The sequence below is a fragment of the Danio rerio genome, chromosome 16, assembly GCF_049306965.1.
Source record: "Danio rerio strain Tuebingen ecotype United States chromosome 16, GRCz12tu, whole genome shotgun sequence".
NCBI classification, from domain to species: domain Eukaryota; kingdom Metazoa; phylum Chordata; class Actinopteri; order Cypriniformes; family Danionidae; genus Danio; species Danio rerio.
Genome location: NC_133191.1, coordinates 33,265,826 through 33,279,033, shown reverse-complemented (window position 1 = coordinate 33,279,033; position 13,208 = coordinate 33,265,826). Strand labels below are relative to the sequence as shown.

Here is a 13,208-nt window from a genome sequence, read left to right as displayed (position 1 = left end):
CACATACACATTTGACTTCTGAAATGTAATACATTTCTGAGTTAACAATAGAACATGAAAAATAAATCAGATTGACTTCAGTTATACATGAGAAACACTATCATTTGTAGTTAAACTCAGCATCTTCAAGACAAGCCAACAAAAAGAAAGTTTGTCTCAACAATATGATACACTGTCAGGAAAACAGGTACACGGTGGTACAAATAATGTTCCTTAAAGAGCAGTTTTGTACCTTTGTAAAAGTTGTACCTGTACGGTACAGAAAAGACCTCTTATAATACTGTGCCTATTAAAAATATAAATATACGTACACATTTGTTCTCATAAAATAGGTAAATAAGTGTTGGACAACTCCTTTATTACGATACATATGAAAAAGAATATTACTGTAAAGGCAAAGTGATTTTATGAATAATTTCTATATTAAAACATGAATAATCCTTTAAAAGTATATGTTTAAAGAAACTTATGAATATAATTATTAAGTTCTAAATACAAAACAACTGGTAACAAACTATATATATTGTAAACTAAACATTTAAGGCCTTTTTAATAAACATTTGGTAAGCATTTTGTGATAAATACATTGATATCTGCACCTTTTGGCGTTTGCTTTCCTACGCATGTGAGCTGGCAAAAGTCCTGCACGCTCTGTTCATGCAGACATTTTAGTAATGTGAAGCTAATCAAACATTGTGCATATCTCGTTACAATACTTTTGCACAATGTCATTTCTATTTTAAAATTAAGTAAATTAAATTAATTTTTAGGAGATTACAAAGGTAATGTGTGAAAATTGGAGAAAAATATATATTGTACATGGGAGAATGTATTTCTGTAACATTTTTGTGAAAAGTCTTGTGAAATGTTTAGAAAAAAAGACCTTTTGATTTGTTAAAGTATTTTTATTTTTTGTTGTAAATGGAAAAGGTGCATTTACACAAAAATAAACTTTAAAAAAAAAAACATTGTTTAAAAATGTATTTGATGTTTTATATTTACTGAAAACAAATTGCCACATTTTGGATATAACAAAATGCCTTTTAATAGTTCTTGAAGGAACACATTTGACACTGTTATGGTACAAAGTGTCTTGTGGTACCTTCGAGGATCAGATTTGATGAAGGTACAATATTGTACCTGCAGGTTTTAAAGGTTCAAAGGTACATTTTGGTTTCCCATGGTAAAAATCATGTCCTTAAAAGGTACAAACTGCAATGATACAAATTTGTTTCTTTGTCTTAATGTACAATTCTGTTTCATAAAAAGGTACAGTTACAAGGGTTTGTACCGTCTTTGGTACAACATTGTACCATTTTTTTCTGAGGTACAATGTAAAATATATCTGTTAACTAATAGCTTCTATATTTTGTGATTCACAAGTGTTTTTCATTTACTTACAGTTGTGAATTGCATTATTGGATGTTAATATCTGCTGTCGACAGTTTTTATTTATAGTTTTTATGTTACTTTTATTGACATTTTAGTAGTTTGAAATATTATAAAGTATAGGAAATATTATATAGAGAAATGCATATGTTTGTACTGTAATTTTCAATACAAACCCAGACAATACATCACTTTAAACTATTAAAAATGTTAAGTCACTTTTTAAAAAATTTAGAATAAGTTGGAATAAAGATCAAGATCCATAATGAAGTTTAAAAGTATAAATAAACATGGAAAAAATAAATAAAACCATGAATCACAAAATTTTGAATAATTTCTAATTTACAGATATTTTTACAGTGTATGGGGAAAAATTATAATATATGATTTTAAGTATTTAGTTATGTTTGAGTAAATCTTACGGATGGTATTTCTCCTAAATTTGAAATAAAAAAAATTTCATTTAAAGAATTTTTTGCACATAAAAACAAATAAAATGCATCCTGTTTTAGACATTAGTTTATATTTGGGATTAGATTTGTTTTAATACTGATGTTTTAACTTCAATAAAGTGTAACATATTAACATTTAAAAATTTTGTTGAATAATAATATAATGAAATAATTTTTACAACAACTAAAAAAAAAAAAAAAAATATATATATATATATATATATATATATATATATATATATATATATATTTAATCAATATTTGTGTTTTTGTTATTAGAACTTTAAACAATAAAACAAATAACAGCAGTACATTGTTTAACACAACAACAACAATAAAAACAAAACATATAATAATATAACAACAACAACAACGATAATAATAATAATAATAATGATAATAATAATAATAATAATAATAAGGTTGTTTTAAACATACACTAGATCAAGTGGACAAAACCAACAGTTAAAATGTGCTATTAATAATGGTTAAAATTAGTCCATATTTGATGGTTTAAATCAGCTCAGCATCTTTTAGAGTTAAATAACAAATTAATAACATATACTTTACATTTAAGAATAATTACAGAATCCTTTCTCAAAGGGTTAAACTTTAACAGGAATGAAATTGAAACAAAAAAGTAAAACTCATTTCAAAGGAGTTCCTCCTTCATATGGTAACAAATATCAAATCCAGAATAACCAAACTAACAAACGATTTAGAAAAAAAAAAAAGATAAATAAAACCAATTTCATATTGACTTCAAAATAAGACAACAAACCAATCCATACTTCAAAAAACACCTATTTTCCTACCATCACTGGAGTTCACCCATCAGAGATTCACAAAAAACCCAGCCTGCAAGCTTTCTCGCCTCACCTTTCACCTAGTTGGTACAGGCCAGTCCAGTGTCAGCCTTCCAAACCTGCAGGGCTCAGGTCTACATCAAACCATCCATAACACACCAACAACCTCCAGGATAAACAGTATGACACAACGTGACTGAATACGGCTCCCAGCAACTCTCTGTAGCCATCGGTGACCTTTGAATGAAAATGTGGATTTCCTGGACAAAAGGGATGGACAGAGAGAAATCTAGAATGTGAGTGCTTACGCGGTTGTTTCTGCTCAGAGGGCAGCGTGGAAGAGAGAGAGAAAGGCTGAATGAACAATGCTGCAGCTCAAATGATGTGAGGGCATGTCAGATTTAGTCAGTGCCAAGTGTTTGACCAGAAAAACAAAGGTCATTTCATCGCGGGCCAAAAATCCATCATACGATCCTCTTAAGGGTGAATTGTTATGGGCAAGAAGTCATATCAAGGATGTAGTTTCATTTCATGGTAATTGACTAGCATCATATTTCCTTGTGCTGGAAATTGAACAACTGTAGCCAACAAAAATATGCATATAGCCATTGCAGAGTAAACGCTAAAATTCTTAGAACAAAAAAATGTTCAAAAATTACAATTACGAGGGGAAAACATAGGAAACTATGTTAATGTAAAGTAACAATTTAAGAAAAACTAACAAAAGCCAATACTGACACAAAAGCCGCAGATATACGTACACTACCTGACAAAAGTCTTGAAGCTAAAGTTTTAGAAACAACAAATAATATCTGGACTTCTAGATGATCAATTAGTCTCAAAAGTGGCTTTTATGAAAGCCAAGAGCCTCTAGATTATGCTTCTTTTTACAAAAATAAAAACATGATCATGCCTTGATTTTTAATGAATTAATTCAGATAGTAAGGTCTGACTTTGCTTAGACAAAAGTATTGTCAATTAACAGAAATATATATATTCCAGTATAGAATATAAAGTCATGGTGTAGGGGAAAAATAATAAATTTTGTGTATGACTCCCATGAGCTTGGAGGACTGCAACCACACATCTCTGCAATGACTCAAATAACTTATTATTAAAGTCATATGGAATGGCAAAGAAAGCGTTCTTGCAGGACTCCCAGAGTTCATCAAGATTTTTTGGATTCATCTTCAATGTCTCCTCCATTTTACCCCAGACATGCTCAATAATGTTAATTTCTGGTGACTGGGCTGGCCAGTCCTGGAGCACTTTGACCTTTGCTTTCAGGAACTTTGGTGTGGAGGCTGAAGTATAAGAATGAGCACTATCCTGCTGATGAATTTTCCCCCTCCTTTGGTTTGTAACGTAATGGGCAGCGCAAATGTCTTGATACCTCAGGCTGATAATGTTGCCATCCACTCTGCAGATCTCTTGCTTGCCAACATATTGAATGTATGCCTAAACCATGAATTTTTCTTCACCAAACTTGACTGATTTCTATGAGAATTTTGGGTCCATGCAGTTTTAATTTTACACAGTAAAATGTATAAGAGAATGTAATAAAAAATAAAGCAAATGTTAAGACAAGCAAGGTTTTATTACTCAAGTCAAATTGTGAAATTCTGATAAACAATAATTAGCATTTTTAACAAAGTAATAGGTGGCTCAGCGGTTCATTTCTGTGAGGAGTTTGCATGTTTGTGTACGCAAGGGTTTCCTCCAGGTGCTCCGGTTTCCATACAGTCCAAAGACATGTGCTATAGGTCAATTGAATTAACTAAATTGGCTGTAGTGTTTGAGTGTGTAAATGTGAGAGTGTATGGGTGTTTCCCAGTATTGGGTTGCAGAAGGAAGGGTATCCGCTGTGTAAAACATATGCTGGATAAGTTGCCGGTACATTCTGCTGTGGCGACCCCTAATAAATAAAGGGACTAAGCTGAAGGAAAATGAATGAAGGAATGAGCAATGTCATAACAATGGAAGCAACTGTCAAAATACCTTTCATTTATTTATTACTCAAGTTGCAAATGGGTTTCCACATCAAACAGTAATATCTATTCAATAATCTAGTGACTCGGTTTCAATTAAGAAATAAAAAATGAATAATTTTCATGCAGCCATTTCCATTTGTGGCATGATAAAGGCTATAGCAGATTCTACCTGCTCCCAACAAATTATATTTCACAGTCCGACTTAGTTAATTCAAAACAATGTGACAGAATGAGCGCAGATCTGTATCTTAAATGTTAGTCACGTCTCCTTAACTAGCTGGTGTGCATCAAATCTGACAGGTCGATCCGTGTCTGTTAGTTCTGCTGATCTCAAACTGATTCTACGTCTCTGTAAACTGCTGTGTCTACAATTGATTTTGTCTGCCATGACGAAGAGAGGAAATACGAACTGGCGTGTCCATGATGGCAGGCAGGAAACCCGAATCACTGTAAACAGAGAGAGAGAAACCAATTCAAAACTCACTGTTATCCTTTCAGGAGATGAGCAGTGGTGGAAACGCTGTTGTCCACGAAGAGTCGATGGCGGGCAACACTTCAGGAACAAAAAAAGAGATTTTCACTCTAGATCCTGAGAAAGAGAGAGAAAAAAAGAAACAAAAGGGACATAAATATATTTGGATCTGACCATGTTGGAGATTTGTAGACTAATAAGCGCTGGTTTGTAGGTGACTCGTGTTGGCAGGAAATGTGAACCGGCCGGTGACCCGTGACAGAGGAAGATTCAGAACTCACCCAGCGCTCAGGAAAATATCCCTCTTACGCTTCGTGCTTTAAAAACACACACTCATAAACACACACGGCATAACTCTAAACAGGACCAGATGTTTCTGCTTGGGAGCTGAACTCCCATCTGTGAGAGGAAAAAAGAAAGCTCAAGCAACTTTCCGTTCATTAACCCGCTTCTGTCGAAAAAAGAAATGCTGAAAAATCATGGAGGCGGTTTGTGTTTAATACACAAGATGTCATATTTCTATACGCATCTGCCCATCTATTATTAACCTCATCTGCTTTCTTCGGACCACTAGCTGAAATATTATACTCAACTACCATTTCTTGCCAAAAAAAAGTAAAGTTGCAAGTAGAGAAGACGTATGTGTTCTAAATAAAGCTCAAAGAGTAAAAAGTGTCCCTTGTTAAAATACTCATGAGTAATGAGTATTACCAATGACTATAGAATACACACAAAGTGTCACTCAAAAAGTGTGACGGTCAATATGGCAAATAAAGCCCCGCCTACTAGTACAGGAGCCAATCATTGATCGGTACAGACTGACATTTCTCTGGGGAAGAAGCTAGGACCAGACGTGTGCTTTTTCGACAGGTTTAGTGGTCAACAAATACACTGGAATCTCAGCGAATACTTGCTTCACAAACGTAAAAAAAATATATCTTAATAAAAATCTGTGCTTTTAATTGAACCAAGTACACTTAAAAAAACAACAGTTTTAAATGCAAGATACAGTCCATCCAGTCAAACGTGCATCACATGACAGCAACTACTCAAACACTCACAGGTAGTACTAGCAAACAAAGAGTCGCTGTCATTTCTGGAGGGGATTTGCCATCAAGCGTGATCGGACGATCATTATCCAGAGGATGATAATGTGTTGAGCGGCCATAAATGAGGTTAGTGTCATGATCTTGTTTCTTTCCAGTGCACATGCACCCTGAAAACATGCTAATTTTGTTTGATTCGAACGTTTAGAAACGAAAACTCTAAAACAGTTGTTGCTGAATTTTTAGTGATTTCAAATATGTAATGTAATCGTAGGCTTGGCAAACATTGATGTTTCCCCATTCAGAGAGAATGCCCGAGCATTCTGCTTGAGAAGCGCTTTGAAATTACTTGCCTTAAAGGGATTTTGGCATTATGCTGTGAAACTTATTTGATTGGACAGAAATCACATTAATTAATCTACTTAGTCAATCACCAGAGACAAGAAATAGTAAACATATGAAGTAGTCACTGCAGGTTGAAGCACATCACAGTAAAAGTACCAACAGAACATTTTAAAAGTACAAGAGTAAAAGCACACATTTTAATACTACTATAAGTATAATTCCTGAGGAAAAAAAAGTACTCAATTACAGTCATTTGGGTATTTGTAACTTATTACTTTACACCACTGAATAGGAGATTATATGTTAATTAGGTTTAAAAATTATTGGAAAAAAAAAACACTTAAATGAAACTTTCAAATGATATATGTTCTATTGTATTGTTTATACAATTATGGCTCAAAGTATTTTTTCCCTTGGTTGTGGTTTTGGTTTAGGTATTATGGTTTAGTGTCAATTTATTGTTTTTGGTTTTGGTATTGGTTTCTGCTGTTTTATTTTAATGTGCTTTTTATTAGTTTTGATGATGATTTGGGGTAAATTTGTTATTTTATTTGTTAAACCCCAGGAAGAGCATCCAGAAATTAGCAATGGCTAATGGGGATGTAAGTAAACACATGCCCCTTTTTAATACACTGAACAAAATTATTCATTGGATTTATTCAATTTCTTGAAGGTAAGAGGTTGCTAACAATTTATATGGGCTGCATTTCAACTAATTAAGTTGCAACATTACTACATTTACTTTGTTTGTTTAAAATAAGTGTAAATGTAGTAGGTGTAAGTGTAAAATAAATCTCTGGTGTCCACTGTAGAATACAGTGAAGTTTCAGTTGAAAACACCGCACAGATTTATTATAGCTTTTAAATATGCCTCTATTTGAGAGAGAGAAAAAATATAGCAGTTTTTGTGTGTCCCTTTACAATGCATATTAGCTGCTTCTCCATTAGAGGGTTGTTGCTAGAAGGGATACAGCTTTGGCCGGAAGTTAACGAGAATTATTTATATTATTTATTAATTTATGCATTGAATTGTATTTTATTAACGTCTAACACTACCCCAACACTAAACCCAACCATCACAGCAATGTAAAAACAGCAATTATTCAATCTTTTTTTTTTTGGACTTAGACCCTTTATTTATCAGGGGTCGCCACAGTGGAATGAACCACCAACTTATCCAGCATTAGTTTTACGCAGCGGATGCCCTTCCAGCTGCAACCCATTACTGGGGAACAGCAATTATGCCAAGTATTATTCATATTATTTATTGAATTACACATTAAATTAACATCTACCCCTACCCTAACCCTAAAGTAGTAATGTGAACGTATTTATTATAGTGGTGCAGTGAAAATAATTATGCTATATTGATGCGTATCTGCAGCTGTATGCCATCTAGATTTTAGAAACTATTCTGACTCTCCAAAAACAACAAAACAAGCATATATCTATCAAACACAATGTAAGAAATGAGATGTTACAACATCAAGCCCACACCAGGACTTTTTTCAGTGTTTAGTAAATCATTTGTATAGTTGTTTGTAAAAGAGAAAATCTTACCAAAACAAAGTTACTAGGATGTACCTTTCCACAATTTCTGTGTTGATAAATACACCAGGGACCCAATTATAGCGCTTAGACATGCAAAAAGTCAGATTTCTGTGACATGTCCCCTTTAAATTTTAATAAAGAGGAGGGTTTTATACAGCCGTGTGCTAGTAAAACTAAAAATACTACAATTTGTTAGGTTGTGAATCACGGATTTAATTAAGCGGCTGTGGAATTCCATACTCCTGCATCTTTTAAAACCCCTGCTGAGGTTGAGGGGCGACTGGCTGGATTTTCCCGGAACAAATTCATGCAAGGCTATCACTTTCTGACCGCAGTTAGCCTTGTGAACCGCTAGTGAGTTATCACATGTGGCTCAGGCATTTAGCCCTCTCACCCTCCTCTTTCCATCACTCACTCCCCCCCACCACCACACGTCCCAGCCGGGGGCTTGATGTGTAAGTGAGGGAGGGAGAACATTCATTGCTCACAAGCTTGAAACTGGTGTCTGAACTCAACCATTTGTATTATGCTAGAAGACAGTGTGAACAAAACATACCATAGCAGATGACACACACAGACATTTGTTATAGCCAAAATATTACTATTGTCTCGGAGTTCAGCCGTTTTGGGAGCAGGCAGGTTAAAATAGCAAGATTCACTACTTTGGTCTCAATGGACAGTGATTTTACGTAATTAATAAGAGAAACAGGATAAAAGTAGCAAACACACTGCTTTAAACTTTCATTATTCTGTATACAGCATGGCTCTGGGGTCAGGAAGTTCTCAGAGGATAACATCATCTTAAAATATATATATATTTTTATGTGTTTTTTTAAGGTAAATAAAGATGTTGGTAATACAGTGTGTTGTTAATTGTAGAGCTCCTCTATTAAAAAAGGAAGGGAAAAAGCCCTAAAATGTAACATTACTTACAATAAGAAGTAACTAAGCAGTGTTGGGTAAGGTACTTTAAAAAAGTAATCCATAAAAAATTACTACTGGGAAATTGTAATTTGATTAAATTACTAATTACTTAATGTAAAAGTAATCAGATTAGTAATTATTTAACTTTGAGGTTACTTTAAAACATATAAAACATACAAAACAAACTGCAGCTCTTTCAGTAATTTATTATTCACTAAAAAACATGACAATGGGTTTAGCACAGCAGCTTGACAAATTCATAACCAATTTAGATTTAAAGAGATAGTTTGCCCAAAACTTAAAATTATCTCATTATTTACTTCACTTGTCCCAAACCGGTTACATTTTTTTTCCTTTTGAACACAAAAGAAGACATTTTAGAAGAAAACTGGATACATGTAACCACTAACAATCATAGTAGAAAAAACACCATATCTGCGGTCATGGAGACAAAATGTAAACGCTCTTTACGTTCTTTATAGACTGGAATATTTCACAGAAATATTTTTGTTTTTATTCTCAATAAAATCAAAGTAATTTCTGTATTTCCACTTGAAGCAGTAGCGACCCTCGTCAGCAGCTATTTCAGCATCATTCGCGTTCTCCAGCAGTTTAAAAGGGAATTCTCTTTAACTGACGTTGCAGCGGAAAACGCGGCTTAAAAAAAAAGCAAATATTGTTTTCTAAAATCTATATTTGTAATGCAAGTAATGCAACTAGTGACTTAAGTAACTGTAATCAAAATTACACACATTTAAAAATGTAATTAGTTTTGTTACTGTGTTCATCAATAATGTCATTAGAATGCAGTAATGCGTTCACTCGACTCTGTAACTAAGTTACTTTTTTGGGGAGTGACTCAATATTGTAATGCATTACTTTTAAAAGTATCTTTCTCCAACACTGGAGATAAACCTATTCAATACAAACACTTGAAGATACAGAAACTTTGTGATTAAGTATATTAAACAAATCTGTTTTTCATTTCAAACACTCTTAAACAAACTAACATTTTTTATTAAATAGTAGAACAAAGCTAAAGTTAGCTGGCTTTGAGATATGCAAATGCATTGCAACAATAAATTTAAATGAACTGAGATCAAAATGTCATATTGTGAGATTATGAGAACATCTTAGAAATGTGGAGGCACCATATATCACTCTTTTCGTTCTTTTGTTATTATTAAATCGTTGAAAGGCTTCTACACATTCTAATAATGATCAATTATAAAACAGACTATAATGAACCTGGCCCACTAATGCATATTTATGCCAAATATATAAGGATTAATTGATGACGGAGCTTCAAAAATGATTATAAAATAATTCTGAAATGGTGATGCAATGTTGCACTTCAGGTGTGCAATATTCCTAATAATTCAACAGGCTAAACTAAATTATTCTGCTCATATCACCATTACCATATGTAGAAGCATTGACCAGATTATATTTTTCAAAACCTTTATTATATTTTTCCTGTGAAATGGCATGCAAAACTGGTTTCTTACTCATTAACATCTCAAGGAATTGAGGATTATGATGGGATATGTGGATAAATTTCATCACTAATGTACATAGTAGAGAGAGAGAGAGAAAGAATAAGTGCATTTAAATCACTTAAGTATGTGCATCTCTGTAGTGTTCAACAGTTACAAACTTACTTTTTTATTGCTAAAGTCACGAGTAGCACTGAAAAGACAAGTTTTTTTCATGCTTATGTGTGTTTGGGAGAAGGAGAATTTGTTTTCAATAAACAATAAACTTTCGTATTTCTTTTTTTTTTTTTGTCAAAACAAGGAAAAATTCTACTATCTTTATTCTATTATCTCATATATTCATTCATGCCTGCTAAGTGTCTGTGTGGGTTTACATTCTTTTGCTGCTGTGGGCCTTTGAAATAAATAAAACAATTTTGTGAAGCAACATGGGACTGTAATGCGGTCACGACCTCAGCAACCTTGAGTACTTTTTGCTTTTATGGCAGTTGTTGTTTAATACAACCATTCATATTTGATTTAAATACTCTTTTAAAAAGCTATAGGCAAACATACCCAGAGCTAAAGCCCATGAGAAATCCAAAATGTTATTCTTTAGGTGAACAATTAATCAGTGCAAATTAATCCACTGAAAAAAAAGGTTGTTTTGTAATTGGTCTGTCTATTTGTTTCTACTTTCGAAGTGGTAGTCCTTCTCTGTTGTTGTCAGATTCACAGTGTCAGCCACAATGCTTTTAATCACACCTCTTTTACCATTAGTTTGCTACAAGTGGATGATGCAACAATGTAGAAAAAAAGCCCTACTCAATATCAGTTTTAGTCAGAAGTACATTATCATACTGAAATAAAAGTCTCAGCAACTTCCTTCTCATGCAGTCTTTAAAACTAAAAGTTAACTTCTACACATGTCTAAAAAAACACAACCGTACCCCAGATGTGGTCTGGGGTACGGTTTGTGCAAATGGTTCACTTCTGATATAATGCAATCGTACCAAATAACTATAGTGAACTGCCAACTGTACAACAAACTATCGCTTTCATAACGTTCAAAATTATGTGTGTGTACTGTATGTCTGTGTATCACCTACCTTGGCGACAAGCGGGACTGACCCAGTGCAAACAGTGATAATGTCTGCTTGTCTCCACCAAAAACAACTTCTGCAGACATCACGTGATGTTCTAAACGTTTTTAATGTTGTTGTTGTTGTTTTTTTTTGCTGCATATAGATGCCAGTGGCTCTCTGTGTTTTGATTTTGGTAACAAAAACCAAAAGTTTCAGTAAAAGCAGAACGACTGTAGCTGTCTCATTTCAAAGGCTGCATCCTCAGAAGTAAGGGTAAGGTAAATGAGCGGTACCTTTTTCAAAGTGATTTTAAAACTTATTTTAAGCGATCTGAAGACAAAACAAGGTTTATAGAAGCTGGAAATATATTTTCTTTAATCCATACATGTGCACATAAAAATGTAAACTGTCTATAAAATCACTTACTGTATTAGTAAGACATGTCAAACTATTTTTGTTTATTAACCTGGCAACAGCTGTACACAAAATACCAGGTTGATGACACAAGCGTACCGGGGTTTACCGGGGACTATCGAACTTGGGTTCAGACCAGGCATTCGAACCAGGTGTGAAAGCACCCTTATTGACTCTTATATGTAAATGTTGCTTTATTTGTGCGTGTTTATTCAGTTTGCAAGTAATAAAATCGAAGCGTTCTGTCAATATTTGGGTTCTCATTGTTTAACAAGGTGATATAAATCAGGTGTGGTGAAGAACGCATATCATATAATTTCATCTATTTGCCATCTAATTACAAAATATAACTAAAATTGGAGGTATTTTGATGAAATTGACAGAATTAACTTTGCTTGGATTTTTTTGAGACACGGTGTGTGTATATAGGTGTAGAGCTAATGAACAGGCATTTTGCAAGACAGATAGTAGTTCATCTTCCAGCATGACTGGAACGCTGTATTGACCAATCCTTGTAATAATAAATGACTTGTAACTTCCCAAACACTGACATTTTTTAAGCTCCTGTGAAAGCTGAATGGAGTTTATACACACACACTAACACTTCCAGCATCCTGTGTTTACGCCTCTCGCTGCGGAGGGTGAAACCGTAGTTCATTCTTGTTTGGCTCGGTGGATGTCGTTGGCGCTTTGAATGAGCAAATCCATCAAACACAGTTCATTTGAAATGAAGCTAATGTAACTCTCCAAGCATGAAGTTACACTGCAATAAAATCAATACAGACTTTGGTCGGAGTGTGTCGCAGTTTGGAAATATGAACTCAAGGATAAAAAAAAGATAATGTAGAAACTATTTGAAAGTACATCCCCTGTTGGCTAAATTACATATTTAATCACAGAATTTGTGTGTGTGCTGTGATTTACTGGTAGTCTCATTGTAGTCCAAGCATTCTCTCATATTGACTAACTCAAAGATTTAATGGTCATGACTATATCTGAGCTGTATTGCATCTTTACAGCATCTAATTCTATCAATTTTATTTAAGTTGTGTTATATATTTCACTATATATTATATGATATGATTTCTATTTTTGACATACAAATAGGTGGTCTTAAAGAGACAATAGACATAATTCAATATATCATGATAATGAATGTGCACAATGGCGGCACAGTGGCTCAGGGGTTAGCACTGTCGCCTCACAGCAAGTAGGTCGCTGGTTCGAGTGCCGTCTGGGTCAGCTGACATATCTGTGT

General features: G+C 33.7%; 1 protein-coding gene across 7 annotated transcripts in view; it reads right to left on the bottom strand.

Moving 5' to 3' along the window:
- sema6cb (semaphorin 6Cb) overlaps window positions 1-13,208 on the bottom strand; it is a 274,253-nt gene that overhangs the window by 146,595 nt on the left and 114,450 nt on the right. For 5 of the 7 annotated variants that reach the window (XM_009292336.5, XM_009292337.5, XM_009292338.5 and 2 more), the window contains one exon: window positions 5,123-5,227. The gene's annotated coding sequence lies outside the window, so the exon portion shown is untranslated. 7 annotated transcript variants of the gene reach the window in all.